Below are 19624 nucleotides of genomic sequence, written 5' to 3' on the forward strand. Positions count from 1 at the left end.
AACACCCTACTTGTTTGGGACTCTCTTCATAGTTCAAACAGACCACAAACCTCTCTTATGGTTAAAACAGATGAAAGGAGAAAACCCTAAATTGTTGAGGTGGTCCATTTCCCTACAGGGTATGAACTTTACAGTGGAACATAGACTTGGGAGTAACCACTCCAATGCAGATGGACTCTCCAGATGTTTCCACTTAGACAATAAAGACTCATCTGGGCAAGGTTAGCCTTATTGTCGCTCGGGGGTTAGGTAGGAAAGTACCCTCTTTTGGCATGTTATCCCCCATTTCTGCCTTATGACAGTGTGTTTTTGACTGTGTCACTGGGATCCTACTAGTCAGGACCCCAGTGCTTATTGGTTATGGCCTGCTTATCAATGTGTTTCACTGTTTTCTAAATTGTCACTGGAGTCTTGCAGATCAGAACGCCAGTGCTCATGCTCTCTCTGTTTCTAAAGTTGTCAATACATACTAGTGACTCGTTATTTCACTCCAAATCGGCATACAGGACCCCCCTTATAGGTCCCTAGTTTATGGTAGTTGGTGCCCAGGGCATTGGGGCTTCAGGGGATCCTTACGGGCTGAAGCATTTCTTTTGCCACCCATAAGGAGCCCATACAAAGGGTTCTACAGGACTGCCATTGCAGCCTGTGTGAAATAGTGCATGCACTATTTCACAGCCATTTTCACTGCACCAGGTCACTAATAAGTCACCTATATATCAGGTCTTCCAACCCTGAAGGCTGGGGCAAAGGTACCTGTGTGTGAGGGCACCTCTGCACTAGCAGAGGTGCCCCCACATCATCCAAGCCCATTTTCACAGACTTCATGAGTGCGGCGCCATTTTAAGTGTGAACTGTACATAGGTCAATACCTATATACAGCTTCACAATGGTAACTCCGAATAAGGCCAAATAAGATGTCTAAAAACTGGGATTTGTACCCCAATACTGATTCCAATATTGGTTGCACAATGTCATGCACTCTAAGGGATACACAGTGGACCCCCAGTACTGCTATACCAGCCTTCTGAGGTTTCCACTGCAGCCCGAGCTGCTGCTACCTCACAGACAGGCTTCTGCCCACATGGGGCTTGAGCAGCTCAATCCCAAGAAGGCAGAACAATGCATTTCCTTTAGGAGAGAAGTGTTACACCCTCTCCCTTTGGAAATAGGTGTCACAGGCATGGGAGGGGTATCCTCCCGGAGCCTCTGGAAAAGCTTTGAAGGGCACATATGGTTCCCTTTCTTGCATAATCCAGTCTACACCGATTCAGGGACCCCCAGTCTCTGCGCTGGCACACAACTGGAAAAAGGGAAAGGGTGTGACCACTCCCCTGTCCATCACCACCCAGGGGTGGTGCCCAAAGCTCCTCCTGAGTGTCCCTGGATTTTGCCGTCTTGGATTCCAAGATGGTAGGGCACTCTGGGAGCATCTGAGTGGCCAGTGCCAGCAGGTCACGTCAGAGACCCCTCCTGATAGGTGCTTACCTGGTTAGGTGACCAATCCCCCTTTCAGGGCTATTTAGGGTCTCTTCTCTGGGTGTTTCTTCAGATTCGGATGGCAAAACTCCAGCAGGAATCCTCTGCAACCTTTACTTCATCTTCAACTAACGGCTCAACCGTTGACTGCTCCAGGAACTCTACAAAACTGCAACAAAGTTGCTAAGACGACTTCTGCAACATTGTAACTTCAGCTCCTGCCAGAAACTGCAACTGTTTCCAGGTTGTGCATCTTCCGAGGACTGCCTGTCTTCAGCCTGCACCAGAAGAACCAAAGGAATCTCCCGTGGCATGATGGAGTAACTTCCTTTTTTCAACAGGCACCTCTCTGCAGTGACGACCTGTGGCGTGGTTCCCCTCTCCAGATGACAGGCGTGGATCCAGCAACACGGGTAGTGGACTAAAGTGACTCTGGCAGTGCCAATGTCCAGCTGTCCAACTTTGGTGGAGGTAAGAGCTTGCCTCCCCACGCAAGACAGTACCCCCGTTCACCGCATGACTTGCAGTTGCCAAGGCTTGTGTGCGACCTTCCAAGAGGTTCTTCCTGCACAGCACAGCTTAGGCCCCCAGCTCTCCATCTTGTGACGCACAGCTTCCTGAGTGGTTCTCCGGCAGCATGAGAATCCTTTGTGTCGTGCTGCGTGGGCCTTTATTTCCACCTCCTTAGTACCTGTGCTGTGGGACTCCTGTGCGCGCTGCCTGGTCTTCTGAGGGTCTCAGAGTTGCTGAGAGCCACCTCTGTCTACGCCTCCTGGGTAGAGGCCACCAGGTCCCTCCTGGTCCTGGGCAGCACCATTTTCTGCTGACTGCGAGCTTTGCGTGTGCCAAGGCTTGTTGGCGGAATTCAGTGACGCAAACCAGACTGCATTCATCCATCTGGCATGGGACACCTTCTGCACCAACCAGGAGCCTGCATCTGTCTTCTTTGGTGCAATACTGTCTGACTTCTCACCGGTGGTTCTTCTTTTGCACCTTTATCCGGGTTAGCAGGGGCTCCTGTTCTCCCTGGGCTCTTCAGTGCTACTTGGACTTGGTCCTCTTCTTCCATGGGTCCTCAGGTCCAGGAATGCATCGATGGTGTCTTGCAGTCTCTTCTGGTTCTTGCATTATCTTCTGTCACAACTTCCAGTGTATTTCAGGAAACTTGCTGCTTTCCTGGGCTCCGGGGTGGGGTATTTCACTTACCTTTTGTGTTTTCTTACACTCCTCTCCCCTCTTCACACTACACTTGCCTAGGTGGGAACCAACTTTCGCATTCCACTACTTTAGTTTATGGTTTGTGTTCCCAATAGAAACCTATTGTGATTTTTACTGTGTGCACCATTTTCTGACTATTTACTCACCTGTTTTTGGTTACTAGTGTATATATTGTGTAATTTACTTACCTCCTAAGGGAGTATAGTCTCCAAAGTATTTTTGGCATTGTGTGACTAAAATAAAGTACCTTTATTTTTGGTAACACTGAGTACTGTCTTTCATGTGTGAGTACTGTGTGACTACAGTGGTATTTCAAGAGCTTGGGATGTCTCCCAGTTCAGACTTGGCTGCTCTGCCTGCAGCTACCTCTAGACAGCCTGGCTTCTAGGCACTGACTACATTTCACTAATAAGGGATAACTGGACCTGGTATAAGGTGTAAGTACCTTCGGTACCCACCACAAACCAGGCCACCCTCCTACAACATGCCAATAAATGACCTTGTAATTTAGTGTATTTTCTAACTTTGCATGGATGTAATTCTTGAAGCATTTTAAGTTTCTGTTTCAGACGTCTCCATGAAAATTCTCTTAGAAAAAATAGCAATTTATCAATTGATTCCTGATGGACACTACCAATACTGCTACACTTCCACTTGTACACAGGACATTGGGTATTCCTTCCTTGTACTGCTTCAGTTATGACTTGTTCTACATTTCTTGGAACTAACTGTTCTCTTTCTAAGGGAGTGCCATTCTTCACTTCATAGCAACTGCCCATTGTGTCAACTGCATCCAGTAATATGTTTTCTCACAAGTGGCTTTCTGTAATAAAAAATGGTTCTGTGCTAGGTGTGTGCATCCTTTCACCTTTCAAGACTTTACAGAAATTACGTTTGTTAATCAGCCTTTTTCTTAATGTTCTTTTCCTCATGCATGCTACTGTTTTGTATAGTGTCTTCCTTGTGTTTAATATTAAGATAGAAAGTTCCCTTTTCAAAAGGAACGCTTTGTCCACTATACTCCTAATAAGTACCTTCTGCTTAATTATAGCACTTTTCCTTTCACACATCTTCATCTTCTTTAACAAATTCTGAATTACTCTACTTTGAAACATTTTACTCTCATCTCCTTAAAACTGTTGTTGTCTCCAAGTCAACTCCTTTCTTTCCTTATTACATTTTCTAGTATTACCAACAATTCCTCTTTTCATTGGACACATTGTTTTCACTTTTTAATTTTCAACATACTTTTTCAGAAAGTCCTTAGTGCTCTTACCAGCTGTTCTTTTTTGCCTTCTCCACATTTTCCACCTTATTTGGCTTTTTATTCTCAGATTGAATCGGGTAGTATTGTTTCCTCTGTTTCCTATTTCTTTCTCTCTTATGAGGCTTTCTGGCTCTTCTTTAAGTACAACTGAATACCTGCAAATTAAATTAATAATAATTTTACCTCTACAAAATTTTAAATAGTTTCATGTTAAAATCACTTAGTGATTCTCTATTTAAGAAACACATTTTCTGTTATAAAAATACCCCTTCACAAATACATTTTATTCAAAACTTAAGCATATCTTTTAGTGCTGATGTGGATATCAACCTTGTTGTGAAAGTGTCTGACTGAGTGTGAGAAAGGGTGTGAGAGCATCTGCCTGGATCTGACAGTGGGTTTGAGACTGGCTGTATGGCTCTAAGAGCAGCTGAAGTGTACATAGGTGCTCCGATGGGTGTGCAGGTATCCTTTTAACTTCAAACCACCCTGCTCTACATTCTACTTATACCCTACCAGGCTACTCAACTTTCATCACTAAGACAACACTTAAAGGATTAATAAGCAGCCTTTCTAATAGCAAGTCACAGTACTACTAAAACTGTACAATCACAGTCTGCAGTAGTAGGCCTGAACCTTACTTAAACGAGTATTTGTCTGCATGTGAGAGTAGGTTATGTCAATAATTGCCTGCATATCTGAGTGACTATATTAGTATATTTATGAGTTTCCCACCAAATGTCTAATTACATACAGTGAGCACACAGATATGTATCTGTTTGTGCAACTGACTCCAATACCTGTGAAATATAATTGTTGCATAAGTGTGTACTTGTATGTATAATTGCCTATGTCACCGTTGGACTACTTGGGTCAGTACCTTAATCATTTTCCTAATAAGTATATCACTTGCATTATGATAGGGACAATCAATATATCTTTTAACATAAGTGTCTGCAACTGTATGTCTAAGTCTCTGAATCTTAAAAGGACATGTTTTATCTTTTTACCCAAACAAAATCCTGCTGTATAGTCTACCTACACCCTAGTTAAGTGCACAGTTTACTGTTTACTAACAAACATATCTTTCACCTCATTATTACAAACTTCTCCACTCTATAGCTTACCTATAAAGTAGCTAACAGTTCAGTCTCATGCGGTAAAATAAAAATGTATTCTCTCTTTACCGATCATTCAACATATCATTATTGTTATAGCACATCTATTATTTATAATCTTTTGCAGTTGTTTTGGAAATTCTATTTATTCTAATTTATATTAACACATCATGAATTTAAGTTAATTCTACAACACATACCTGTTTAGTGTGTTTGCTGGTGTGTATATTTCTCTGTCAGTATCAGCTCGAATTTAATCTCACTGAAAGTATGCAAAAACCAACCAGAATAATGGAACACCACTCTCAGGCCAGCCAAACAATAATGGCAACCTTTTGACCTTTGTTTTCAAGGTTACATAATAACAAGCTGATTTAGAATCTCTCTTGCACACCTAACCTTTGCTATACAGATCCTAATTGGTTTTTACACGTAACCCTTTCCAACACTCCTCAAAAGATAGCTCAAATCCGTACCACTTGTACTGGAATCTGCAATTTCTCCACATAGCCCAGCAAGATCCCCCGTATAAATCTGTGGATAGATCCTTTGATTTGTGCGGGACTACCAACTTTTTTCTCAATATATTGTAAAATAATTTCAAATATATTACTACTTCCATAAAATACTTAATTCACAGTCAAACATATGTTTAAACATATTTTTCACTAGACCTGCAACTACAAAGTCACAGTCTAGTCTTTATTTATGCCTTGCCCACATGCTTCTCTAGCTTCGTTACCATAGCAACCAACCTTCCAACATTCCATTGCAGCAGGAGGTCACAAGTTCATAAAAGTCTTATAACAGTTACAGGCCTACTTTTATTTTTTCCAAAATATTCAGAGAAGTCAAACAGTTTTCCTACTTTCACAAATCCAATGTGTCCAATGAAAAGAATGAGTGTGGCAGTCTGTACCTAGGGCTGAGAATGAGTGTGAACTTGTCACTCTGGGTGTGAGAGTGGGTCTGAGAATCTCTCTGTGAGAATGAGTGTGAAAGTGTCTTGATCGGTGTGAGAGTGGGTTTGACAGTGTATCTCTCGTTGCATTACTGGGTGTGAGAGTCTCTCAGACTAAGTATAGGAGTGTCTCTCTGGGTGTGAGAGTGAGTGTGAGATTTTCTCAGTGGGTCTGACAGTGAATGTGAAAGGGTCTGTCTGGGTGTGAGAGTGTCTGTCTGGGTGTAAGAGTGAGTATGAGCATGTCTGCTTTGGTGTGAGAGTGACTGTGAGTGTCTCTCTCTGGGTGTGGGAGTTTCTGCCTGGATGTGACAGTGGATGTGAAAGTCTCTATCCGGCTATCAGTCTCAGTTTGAGAGTGTCTCTCTGGGTGTGAGAGTAGGTGTGAGAGTGTCTCTCTGGGTGTCAGAGTGGGTGTAAGAGTGTCTCTCTGGGTGCCAAAGTGAGTCTGAGAGTGAGTGTGAGTGTCTGGGTGTGAGAGTGAGTGTGAGTGTAAGAGTGTCTTGCTGGGTATGAGAGTGGGTGTGAGAGTGTCTCTCTGGTTGTAACACTGGAAGTGAAAGTCTCTCTGAGTGTCAGACTACGTGTCAGATTGTCTCTCTGGGTGTGAGAGTGAGAGTTTCTCTGTGGGTGTGAGAGTGTCTCTCTGGGTGTCAGAGTCAGTGTGAGAGTGTTTCTTTGAGTGTGAGAGTAAGTGTCTGCATGTGGGAGTAAGAATGTCTCTCTGGGTGTGAGAGTGGGTGTGAGAGTGTCTTTCTGAATGTGAGAGTGTCTATCTGGGTGTGAGAGTGGCTGTCAGAGGCTATGCCTGGATATGTGAGAATAGGTGTGAAAGTAAGTAAATATATATATATATACACATTTATATATATATATATATATAAATATATATATATATATGTATGTATTCACTTTAAAAAACAAAGGTTACAGGGACGTTATAGTTAGACTCACATTTTAAACATACAATTCACCAGTTATAGTTAGAGTTACCTCAAGTAACTATAACTCGTGGCCTAAGGTAACTATAACTCACACCCTCGCCATGCACAGTTCTTTCAACAAAAGCGTACCAGCAAATATTAGATTGATATTATCAATGATGTTATTAAAGATGTCATGAGTGCTTTAATTTGTGGGTTAATTAACAGTGCATGGCGAGGGTGTGAGTTTTAGTTACCTTAGGGCACAAATTTAGTGTAATTCCGTCCAGCAGTTCAGGCTGTAGTCGTGTTCAGAAATTTGAAAAATCCCATTGACACAGAATGGGGAAAGGTGTTTATGGATCCCCCCTTTTTCTCAGCCTCAACTTGACAGATCACCTCAAAACTTTCAACAAAGCAGCAGAATTGACCCAAGTATAAGTTTTGAAAATTTCGATAAGATTTATTAAGCGGCGCCTAAGTAATTGACAAAACAAAAAACGCTCCATCAATGGAACAAAATGGTCCTAACTAGCTAGTGGCGGTATATATATATATATATATATATATATATATATAAATATTTTATTTTTATTTATTCTTTTCACCAAACAACAAAAGGTCAAATGTGTCACTCCAAGAATCCAGTATTCATTTAATGATTCACAGAGCCACAACCACCATCACCCGACGAGTGATCAAGATCGTGTAGGCCTCAACCCGTCGGGAGACGCCAGTTGTGGCTCTGTGAATAATTAAATAGAGGAATACTGGATCCTTGGAGTGCCACGTTTGACTATTTGTCATTTGGTGAAAATAATTAACAGGCGACTGGTCCATCCCTGACACAGGCACCAGCTGGTGAGGGCGCTGTGAGGTGACCAATTTGTGTGTGGATATCCCAGAAGGAAGTAACATTTTCAAATAAACATAGAAATTCACCAGTTATAGTTCACTCAAGTAACTACAACTTCATTTTTTAAATTGGGACTGAGTTTTTGTTATGTTTGCTGCAAGCCCATTAGGGTGTGGGCTTTTTAATATCTTGATGTATACGTACTGCAGTTTGAGGCAGATGAAATATATGAAGAAACAAATACCTCAGTGTCTACATATCTGCATACATTTGAAAAGAGGTAAAGATGTGAGAGACTTTTTAATATCTCAGGTTTGTAAATGCATCACAGGGGTAAGATGAGACATAACACCTAGACAATTGAATATCTTACGGTGTGCATATGTTTGAGAAGGGAAGGCAGGAGATATGGGAGACATTTAATACCTTAGGCTTAGAAATACTGCAGAGGGAGTGTGTGAACATATATTTGGAAGGCAATTAAATATCTCAGGGACTACATATATTTGAAAAGAGAGAGAGTTGTGAAAAAGGCATGTAAGATCTTAGGTTGAATAATACTGCAGAGGAGTGAAATGAGATATATGCAGGAGAACTATTTATCCCCAGTTATATACACCTGAGAAGGAAGACAGGTGTGAGAGGGGTATTTTAATATCTTGATTTTTGAATACAGCAGAGGGAGCAGGAGGACATGTGTGAGGAGACAAATACATCAGGGTCTGCATAAGTTTATAATGGGGAGAAATGTGTGTGGGGTCTTAATATCTCATGTTTATGAACAGTGGCAGCTGACACAAATCTCAAGGGGGGTCGGGGGACAGAGGAGGGAAAACAAATAAAAAATACATTTAAAAAATAAACGTACCTGTCCCGATGCTGCCAGCTTCCTCACGCTTCTCTTCTGATGGTGTCCAAGCAGTCCCTGGGACACCAGCACAGGCTCCCCATGCAATCCTGGCGCTGTTCTCATGCTAAACCTAGTGTGAAAGCAGTGCCAGGACTGGTCTGAGCGGCTTGGTCTGCCACTCAGACACTGCATGAGAGTCTGTGCGGTTTCTCCAACCCAGCTGTGCAACACAGCCCGGTTGGACAAACCTAAGTGCCATGTCAGTTTGGCTGGCCTAAGACCGCCAGCCAAACTAACATGCACACTTAGGTGCCCTCCACTTCCCCTCCCCTTTCCCACCTCCCATGGCCCAGCACCACCCTGCACATGCTGGCTGAGCCAGCAGCTGAAAAATAAAACAAAAGTAGGCTATTGTTTTATTTCTCAGCTTCTGACCCTTATCCAGGGGATGATGCTCCTTTGCCATTGCGAAGGAGCTGCCCCTATTTATAAATACAGACACTGTCACTCTCCACAGTTTGGCTGTTTGCATCTCCACTTGGTGACTCCACCTTACGCCTTATGCTAAGACTCTGGGCAGGGGCTACCAGGAGTGCTTGTGCCCCATGATATTGTCCGCCGGGGTCATTGTTTGATCGGTGCTGTCCGATTCCGAAGACCGGCTCCTGTTGGGTTCCACCAGGTCCCCCTGCACCCTATTACATTGCAGGGGCAGATTTCACCGGCTACTCCTCCCTCTACCAGCCATCTCCTTTCCTGTGTCATGACATTCCCATTACCTGATGCCAGCACCATCTGCTTAGAGAACTGTGCGAGTGCTTAGTTGTTGACGGTGTGGGACTTTGACCGCTGGAGGGTGAGTGGGTGGAGGTGTGGTTGCAGTTGCAGTGGGCGTGGCAGGCAAACTGGGCCATTTGGGTCAGCTGCAGCCACAGTAACCTAATTTAACTGATTTAATTGGAAACCTGGACATTTGGACACAGCTAGTTTAAATCAGGAAATAGAGTTTGGGCAATGCAACTTAATCCAACGTTTGGGGGGACATTGTGCTTTTAAAGTACAAATATTGTCAACTCCAGGAGCTCATGGAAACCCTACTTATTGCGATTTCTGTGATATCCAGAAATAGGAAGGCAAGATAAAAATACGCCAGCAAAGGTTGCGGAAAACTGTAAATTCTAATCTAGCCCAAGGTTCAATGCTGTTGTGTCATCCTGGTAGGGACGTTGGGGGTCAGAGCATACTGGAAAACCCTATGTCCAGTCAAGACAGGACGATTACTCTGATAACATTGATATTAAGAACAGTGACCGTAGAGCATAGACTGGCACAGGGGCACAGCTTTGGGGGGTGTTACACCCCCTATTAAAGTTATTGTCTGATAAACATTTGGGTATAGGTGCTTTCCATTGGCTATGGTGAATGGTCTGTCAGATTTCACCAGGAATTTTAGCATTCAAACAGACAAAAATGCACACACTATCCCATTCTGTTTTGAGAGTCCTAAAAAATATTGGTTATTTTACAAAATAGTGTGTTTTCTGTCCTAGCACTCTTACAAATCTGCATTCCTCTCCCCTTCCACTTCTCCAAAGGCCCCTCTCATGTACCCTGCTTCTGGTATCTTGTATTTCAGCATTATGTGCCAGCTGGATTGTCGGAAAATCTGAAGCTCACACCTCCGCAATCTTACTGGCCAGGCTATACACCTGGACTGGCACCACAGCCAGATTCACTGGCCTTCAGTGAGAGGGGAATCTCAAGGTTTAATTATAGACAACCCTCAGTCTTCAGATGACACTAATGTAGTTTCAGTAGAAAAACAGTTTAAGTCAGAGAACAGAAGGACTACAATTCAATGCAGAAACAATTACTATCTGGGTCACAAGGATTGCATAACAGCTTGTCACTCTTAAAGCAGAAATCAATTAGCTCTTAGCTCTCAATGATGTCAACCAGTACTAATTGAAAGAGGTGACCTGCTAAAATGCCTGTGTAGATGTTCTTTCTGTTTGCTCCCCTGTCTGTTGATGGGGAACTACAATTTGCCCTGGTCACACCCCCTGATGCCCTGTTTCCAGAGGGAGCCCGAGAAACACATTTGCAGAGAACTCAGTGTGCCGCGAGACGGGTCGCTTGCCTGGGGCACACTCCAGAACACAGGACAGGAAGCCCAAGGTGTCAGGCACAGGAGGCCGCATCAATGGCGAGGAACAAAAACAATGCACTGGTCCAGAGATCTGCTGAATGGTAGCTGACATGTCCCATCTAGACCTCTGGTGGGTGTAACTCCTCCCTGTGGAGCCCATGACAGTGGGGAGGGCTTCCAGCCTTGAAGACAGGTGAGCCGATAGCCATGGGTGGGGTTGCTGCAACTGAGCCACCCCTGCTTCACGGCGTCTGAAAGGGGAAACCGGTGGCCTCATGTTCCTCACACATGCCGCGTGACTTGGGCGCTCACCAACCGTCCCTTGGGGCTTCCCCAGTGGGACAACCTACGGGTAACAGTAAAGGCATCTCCTCCACCATCTTTCCCCGGACAACAATAGAGGTGAGGTAGGAGTAACTAATGTAAATGCCCACACAATCCTTCAAGATACTGTGAAAACGTCCTGAGCACTTGTAGTAGCCCTGAGAAAGGTGTCGGACCTGAAGGGAGGAAGGTCGGCGAGGGCGGTGTCCTGGGCTGGAGGCTTTCGGCATGGCCTTTGGACTTTGACATGCATGGTGTCACACGAGGGCTGGATGCAATGACTTGTAGCAGCTGAATTGAGGGCAGAGGTGACCATGAGTGCACTGTGGGGCCCAGCTGGCCTGCGGGCTGAGACGGTTGGGGGACCACTGGGACTGTGCTTACTGCTGGGCACCCGCTTTAACCCCATCCTCTGGATGCAAGACAAAAGCTGATCACTTCCCAGAACTGGGACTTGATGTTGAGACCGACAGACTCTGCCTAGAGGAAGAGTACTTTGATGTCTGTGCCTCCCTGATTGGATCTGAAAAGTTGGGGAGGAGAGAGGTGGACTGGACCAATGATGAGGAACAGATAATATGCACGTTATATGAGCACTGCAACTTGGCCTACTGAGAGCAAATATGTTGCTCCTAGGCTGACCACATATTGGTTGCTGCTGCACTGTGGGTAGGGAATGGTGGCACCTTGGGGGAGACTCACTCCCAGGGAGGCCCCCTGCCGAGGCACAGGGAAACATTTGTGTTGGCTTTAAACATAACAAATGCTACCTAGTAGTGAAGTGTGCACTGTCCTTGCTGGAGCCACAGACCATGGAGAGAGATAAGAGGATGAAACCGACACAGGTCAATAAAATTGACCAATACATTGTGATGTTGCCCGAGGGACAACTAGCACAACAAGGGGGGGACTGCTCACTGGGCTGCTGGCATGGAGCTGTACTACTGCAGAGCTTATGGCAGCTGTACAAGGCTCCTGGGTGGCGCTCAAAGGGAAAATGGACTCAGTGGCCATGGAGATCAATCATGTGTATAGGATCTCCAGAAGTTGGCAGATTGGACCTCTGCTGTGGAGGACAATGTGGATGTTCTCAAAAAGAAGGTCAAGGTGCTAAGGGCCACAGAGGAGGGTCTAAAATGCAGTGCTATACACATGGAGGATCGATTGGAGAATGCGTAGAGCCGGTCACTGCATAATAATATTTGTCTGATGGGCTTCCTGCAGGGGCTCTCAGCTGAGCTCTTCCTGGAGAAATGGATCACGAACAGCCTCCACCCTCCACAGCTCTCTAACTTCTTTGTGATAGAGAAGGCCCAAAGGGCACTGGAGCTCCCCCCCATCCCCCACAGGTCATGATGGCTCAACTTTTTAATTACTGGGACCGCAATGCCATCCTCCAACATGTGCGCAACCGTAGCCTTCCCAGATCTGGAGACAAGCAGATTTTCATCTACCCTGACTATACCTGGAGTGTCCAATTTCCTATAGGTCACACATTAACTGAGAGCCAGAAACATCAAATACAGTTTGCTGTTCCCTGACAAACTGAGGGTACAATATGTGAGCTGTGTCCACTTCAACAAATCCCCACAAGAGGTGGTGGGCTGGTTGGACACACTGGGGCAACTAGATGGCATTAACACTTCTGGTAAGCGTAACACTTAAAAAAGCGCTGTGCGGCACTCAACTCACAACAGAAGGACAACTTCTGAAACTATGGCGGATCAGGCAACTCCGGTGCCACGTTGAATACTGGTCTGTGCAGATGGCACCCTGAGGTCAGACGTGCCGGGATTCTTAGACCAGAATGCCTTTTCTCACATCAGACTGGTACCTGATACTCTGAGTGACAGTACAGACACTGGATGTGTATTCTGAGTATCAGCATTTCCTACTTTGTTATGGTTAGGGGGATGGGGTGCAGGGATTGTTTTGGTTGGACCTCCGACTCCAGTGCTAGGGGTGGTAGGCTACAACCCCACCTCCTCAAGACGCATTTGGAGGGGGGTGATCTCTGAGACTGAAGTCAGAGGTTCAGGGATTCTTAGACAAGAATGCCTTTTCACAGATCAGGCTGGTACCTGATACCATGAGTGACAGTACAGATGCTGGATGAGTTTTCTGAATGTCCTCATTTCCTGCTTTGTTATGGTTAGGGGATGGGGTGCAGGGATTGTTTTGGTTAGACGTCCGACTCCAGTGCTAGGGGTGGCAAGCTATAACCCCACCCCCTTGAGACGCATTTGGAGGGGGGCGATCTCTGAGACTATCACACCTAGCAGCCCCTTGCAGTGCCATAGAAGACTATTGATAAGTATCTAATTGTATGTTTTGCATACTATATTCTTGTTTATGATGAAACTCCAATACTCTGGGATAGGTAAGAAAGTGCTCCCTACTGGCACTCAGGTACATTGACGGGAGTCATAATTGTTGGTATATGTAGAAATTGTATGTGGGGTGTTGTACTTGAGTGGTCTGTGGTGGGATGCGACTGGGACTTGTCGCTTGGTGGTCTGCTGAGTACCAGTTTGGGGCCCATGGATCATGGGTACATTCATGCAGTATTTGCCTTTAGTTGTTAAGCGGGTGGGGAAGGGGTTGGGAAGTGTTGCGGTGACCAGGGCCCTTTTATCCATAGGTTGAGCTGTAAGGGGTTCTGCATATTCTGCCTGGGGGAGGGGATGAGAGTGGGAGGGGTATGGTTGTTTGTTGTGATTTTTGTTTCTGTTCATTGGTGGGACAGTGCTCTTAAAGCTCATGTGTCATTTGCTTTACCTCTGTTTTTAATGTGGTCCAGTGGGAGGGTCTTCAGGATCAGGACAAATAGACATGCCAGGGTTGGGGCAAGAATATAAGTTCCTCACGTGGAATGTTCCAGGGCTAAATAAACCAGACAAATGCCATAAAATTCCTGCCTCTCTTAAACAACATAGGACATTGATCACCTTTTTACATAAAGCTCATTTATGGGGTGATTGTGTGGCTTCCCTCTGTCGACGCCGGAGAAGACAGATGTATGCAACTTCTTATTCAGGCTTTGCTTGGGGGGCTGTTATATGGGTAGCCCTTGGAGTCCCTTTCCAAAAACTGGAGGCACAGACTGATCCAAATGGAAGGTATTTTATCCTTCATGGTACCTCAGATGCGCATGACATCTTCCTGATTAGCATTTATGCTCCCAATGTAGATGATTGGTTATTTTTTGGGGGAGTGTTGGTGTCATTGAGGGGGTTTCTGCCTGCTAAACTAATTATAATAGGAGACCTGAACTGTGTGTTGGATGTGGACATGGACTGGCTCCTGGTGCGACAGGGTACTAAGCCCAATATGATGGAAGCCCTGAGACAACTGTTGAGTGGCATAGGGTTCTTGGATATTTGGAGGGCCCTACATCAGCAGACACGTTCTTACTCCTGCAGCAAAAATGCATAGTAGGTTAGACCACTTCCTTATGCAGTCCGAAAACAATCTGCAGGTGACGGATGCGGTATACTTGTCATGGTATATTTCTGATCATTTGCCCTTACTTATGACTTACTCCCTGATTTGTTGACCGCCAAGGGTTCCATTATGGCCAATGCAAGCCAATTCCCTTACTGATCCAGTTTATAGGGGGGGTGATAGCCGAGGCCCTGACTGATTATTTAACTCATACCTGGGAGAGCACCCCATGCAGGGCGACCGAGTGGGATGCTATGAAGGTAGTCCTCCGTGTGGATATTATGACCACTACAAGCATTTGGCAGACATTGGAAAGAAAGCTGCACCTCTAAAAAGGTAATTTGGCTACTTTAGAGAGGACGTTACCACATGACCCATTAGTGCGCTTGGATTGGGAGGCTGCTAAACGACAGGTCCTTTTCTCCTGGGAGCGCTTAGAAAAATATGTATAACATTCATAAAGAGGCCGCCTGCATATGGAGTGGGATGAGGCTGGTAGGCTGTTAGCTAGGGTGATCAGGCAGGAACACCAATTAAAACCCATATTATTAATCAGAGACTCAACAGGGAGAGTTGTGCGTACGCAGCAAGCTATCAATGAGACTTCAATGGTTCACCTCAGACAGTTGTACACGTTGCCTGGCAACTTCTCAAGGCAGGAGGTGGCGGTTTACCTGCATTCACTGGAATGACTGAGGGACCTTGGATCGGTGGACCTAGAACAGCTGTTAACCAAACAAGAGATTCTACAAGCCATAGTGTCACTAAAGACAGCTAAGGAGCCAGGTGGAGATGGCCTACCTGTGGAACTGTATAAAACTCTCCCGGACACTATGGCCGATAAACTATTGATAATCTAGGAGAGAGGTTTGGTCCCAGAGACCACGCGGGAGGCGCTGGTTGTGCTAATGCCTTACCCAGGGATAGATCCCTCTGCCCCTGGATTCAGGTATCGGCCTCTGTCGCTATTGATTGTTGTTTAGAAGATACTAGGCCGAATTCTCGTATTTTTGTCAGCCAGATACCTCAGCCCGATCATGCTGGCTGTGAAGAGGGTATTTAGAGACCTTTCACGATTACATGTCAATCAATCAAAATTGGATTTGTTCCAACTGGGACAGTTGGTGGAGGTTTAGGTGGCTTTCCTGCCTTACTCTGGACTGCCCTGGACGACGATGCAGTTTCAGTTGCCGGATCTGGAGTTGCACTACCTTCCTCACACTTACAGCATGCCACACATTGGTTCGATGATGAACATAATTGGGAGAATAATTTTTTGACAGCTGTGTGGGAGAGGAAGATCTCAGCTTCCTGTTGCTGAGGGGCAATGATGAGACCAGTGGAATGCCACATTTCCTAAGAATGGTGTGCAGATTGTGGGAGCAGATGGTCCGCAGAGTGATCCACAGGGCACCTTATGCCGCGAAGTTTGAGATATAGAAAATCCAACTCTTTGCACAAATTTGCATGATCCATATCTGTGGCTCACTGGCGGGAGGGGGGCTGTGTTACCTTAGAGAATTTAAACCCATAAGGCTGGTTTGTAACCCTACAGGAGGCCACAGAGATGTTAAATCTAGGTCTGGGCCAATTCCTTAAAAATGCCAAAATTGCCACCACGGCACGGTAAGTGTGGCCAGGGTTCCCAGAATCCTCTGACCTTACCCAGGCGCTTGTTGAGCTGCTGACGCTGACTGGGGGTATTAGAACCATAACACATATACACCGAGCGTTACCGGTGGGTAGACCTAGACCCCCTCTGAAGGTACAGGAAACGTGGCAGCAGGTCTGCAAGTTCCAAATTACAACCCCATAATTGACTAGGATACACAGTGGGGTACAGGACATCTCTACTAACGTGCTTTAAGTTTACTCAATATAATGTGGTACATGTCACTTATCTCTCACCAAAGCATCTTCACATGATTTTTCTCATTAGGAATGCAAGTTGCACCCATTGTGGATATATGGAGATAGATTTTTTACATGTCCTGTGGAGCTGACCACGGATTCTCCCTTGCTGGGACAGAGTGCTTCAGCACTTATGGGGGCTACGAGGTAGGCGATACACAGAGAAATTAAATTCTGCTTACTGCGACTAGTTCCAGCTAGGAAAAATAAGAAACTTTCTAAAAAACTTTATTTCTCGGGCTGACTCTAGCCAAGAGCTATATAGCCATTCAGTGGTTGAGCTCGACACCCCCCTGACTGCGGACTAGCTGCGTGACTTGATGGAATGGGCTAGGGCGGAGCCTGCACACATGAAGACGGTCAAATGAGATGATAAACTAGTGGATGACCTGCTGGTATGGGATGCCTTGATTCGTGATCTGGGCAGGGACAGCCCTGCCGCCTCTGCGGCAATGGAGGGTGTGGCCAAAAATATTATAGACTGAGCACATTTCACCTGACCCTTGAAGGACATGGCTGAGGTGTGAGAGGGATTGGAGCCCGATTAATATGGTGGATACTTTAGTTGGGTATACAACAGGGGCCCCATGGCACAGTTTGATAAACTTGGTTAAGGGACTCTCTGTAAGAGAGCACTGATGAGGGGGGCAGGACAAGAGGTTCTTCACTGTATTATGAGTTGTTGGATCTGTTATGTTGCTCTGTTATTTGAGACTTTTGTATGTCAAATCCTCTAGGTCATTATGAGAGGCATTTAGTCTGGTTGTTCGTGCTGAGACACTGAGTTTCCTATTCAGGATTTTATGAACAGTTTCATAAACACTGGACAGTTGACCGATACCCAGAAGGTACATACCTATTATTCAAAAGCCAATAAAGAAATTGAAACAAAACTGTAATAATTCAAAGCATTCTTCTGACAATGGAAACACAGCATTAATTGGGCCAACTGGTGGGACAGGGAAACCCCGTACTCCAAGAATGGCTTAGTTTACTGATATCACTTTAATACCCCAATCTGATCCTCAGGGACCACTGATTACTCAAGTTGAGCTTCATAGTGTCTTTTATATATCAGTATTTGACATTACAGGTTCTCAAAGCATTCAATTTATGGGAGAGCGAAGATTGAGGAGTCCCTATCTCAGGAGGTTCCAACCCTTACATCAAGGCAGAGCAAAGTCTCTGAACAATTCAAAGTAGTTGCTGCCCAGAACTTGAATTCTGTTACTAACGTGCAAACTGAGCTAGCAAGTTCGCTCTACAATTCAGATCTGCTGATGGTACTGACTAATCAAACTAACTTTCAATCCTCTCCATCCACATAGGCCAGAGCAACAGTGTTTGACTCCGCAGGTCAAGATTATTGATTGGAAAAGGATTTAGAAAGCCCTCCACCATATCCAGTTCTCTCTGCTATGAGAGCAATTAGAACCACTCTTACAAAAAATTGTGGAGGCCTTGGAAATTCAGCCAGTCCATATTAGAGAGCAAGTTATACTATTAAAATCAATATAAGAACATTAAACCACGTGGAACTCCCTTAGTAAAACTTTAATTAGGGTGGACACAAAATGTCAACATTAATGAAGAGCACTTCTAGCTTGATGAGGATCCATGATTTAATAAGCCTTTTGCAGCTCCGCCCAACAAAGAGATGCTCCTGCGTAAAATCAGAATTAATAACAAACAATTCCATGAAAACAGCTTCACTTGCCTGCATGGCTCAAGATTTACCTAGACCAACTCAAATCTGCGAGAGAGCCTTGAGCGATTAGATACTAACGTCAAGCACAAGTGTGGGACAAGATAAAGAAAATTGTAAAATGTGTTCAAAATCTGTAGCATCGGAGGCGGAGGAGATTGCAGCGGCTGTAGAAAAGGCACAAAGCATCAACCCAAATGATCTAAAAGCACCTTTTAAAACTCATGTAAGCAAATGATGACTGAAAAAGCGGATGAACAAATCTGCACAACGTAAAGGCTAAAGAGTTGGGCACGGATGCTGTCAGCAATCAATCGGAGGCACAAAAAATGATTTCCGATTTTAAGAAACGTAACGAGTGTCTCTATGAAGTCCTCATTTGCTTCACAAAGGCGGACCAGCGATCATTCAAGCATAGCTATTATGCCTCACATAGAGGGCAATCTTAGTAATGATTACTGCAAAGCGTTACTCTACAGTCAAGTAGTTGCAGGAAACGCTTTGACTACAGCCAACCAAACATTCATCTCTGTGCCACACTCGAAGCAGCATGTCGGCAATGCAGGAGAATTATCAATACAGGCCCAAACATCCTTGGAAGGGCCCGAACAAGTTTGGGTTAACATAAAGAGCCTTATTTCAAATGGAATCTTGGAAACTGCGCAGCAGACATCAGATGAATTCACTAAGCAACATAAACAGAAGACAGTTTCCTATACAGGATATCAAAATGTAGCTAACAGCCAGAATGGAAAATTAATCAAGGGTTCGGCGCAGGCAGTAAGTCAAGTTTTCACTCCGCCTATGATGAACTTGTTGCATCGAGTGGCAGATGCGTTAATAAAATTTGCACCTAAAGACAGGTCAAGGCTGTTTTAACGGATAACTGTGTCACCTCAATTTCGTGCAACCTAAGGAAACCAGATCACTTTCCAACACAGTCCTGCCCTAGCCCCAGGTTAAAGGAACGAGTTTCAACAATTACTTGAGGCACAAAGGGCCATATGTATGAAAAATGGAGCTTGCAAATCGCAAATAGCGATTTTTAAGAAATCGCTATTTCCGAGTCGCAATTGGCCATGTAGAAAAATTGCGATCCGGAATTAGCAATTTCTTAAAAATCGCTCTTTGTGGTTTGCGAGGCCCATTTACCGAATCGCAATTTGCATTATCGCAAATTGCGTTTTTTTTGCGATTCAGTAAAAAATCACAAATTGCGAGAAAGTTCGAGAATGCACACCTGGAGGAGTCTGATGACATCACCAGTAGGAAATGAGTCATCCCAGGCAGTTTCAGGTGCCACACCCAAACTAGCATCCTGAGAGAGAGCAGCCCAGCCACACAGAGCAGCACTCAGAAGGAGCAAGAACACCTGAGACAGGATGGACACCCCAGGCCAAGCACAGGAGAAGGCTGAAA

This window comes from Pleurodeles waltl, chromosome 4_2 (genome assembly GCF_031143425.1).
Source record: "Pleurodeles waltl isolate 20211129_DDA chromosome 4_2, aPleWal1.hap1.20221129, whole genome shotgun sequence".
NCBI classification, from domain to species: domain Eukaryota; kingdom Metazoa; phylum Chordata; class Amphibia; order Caudata; family Salamandridae; genus Pleurodeles; species Pleurodeles waltl.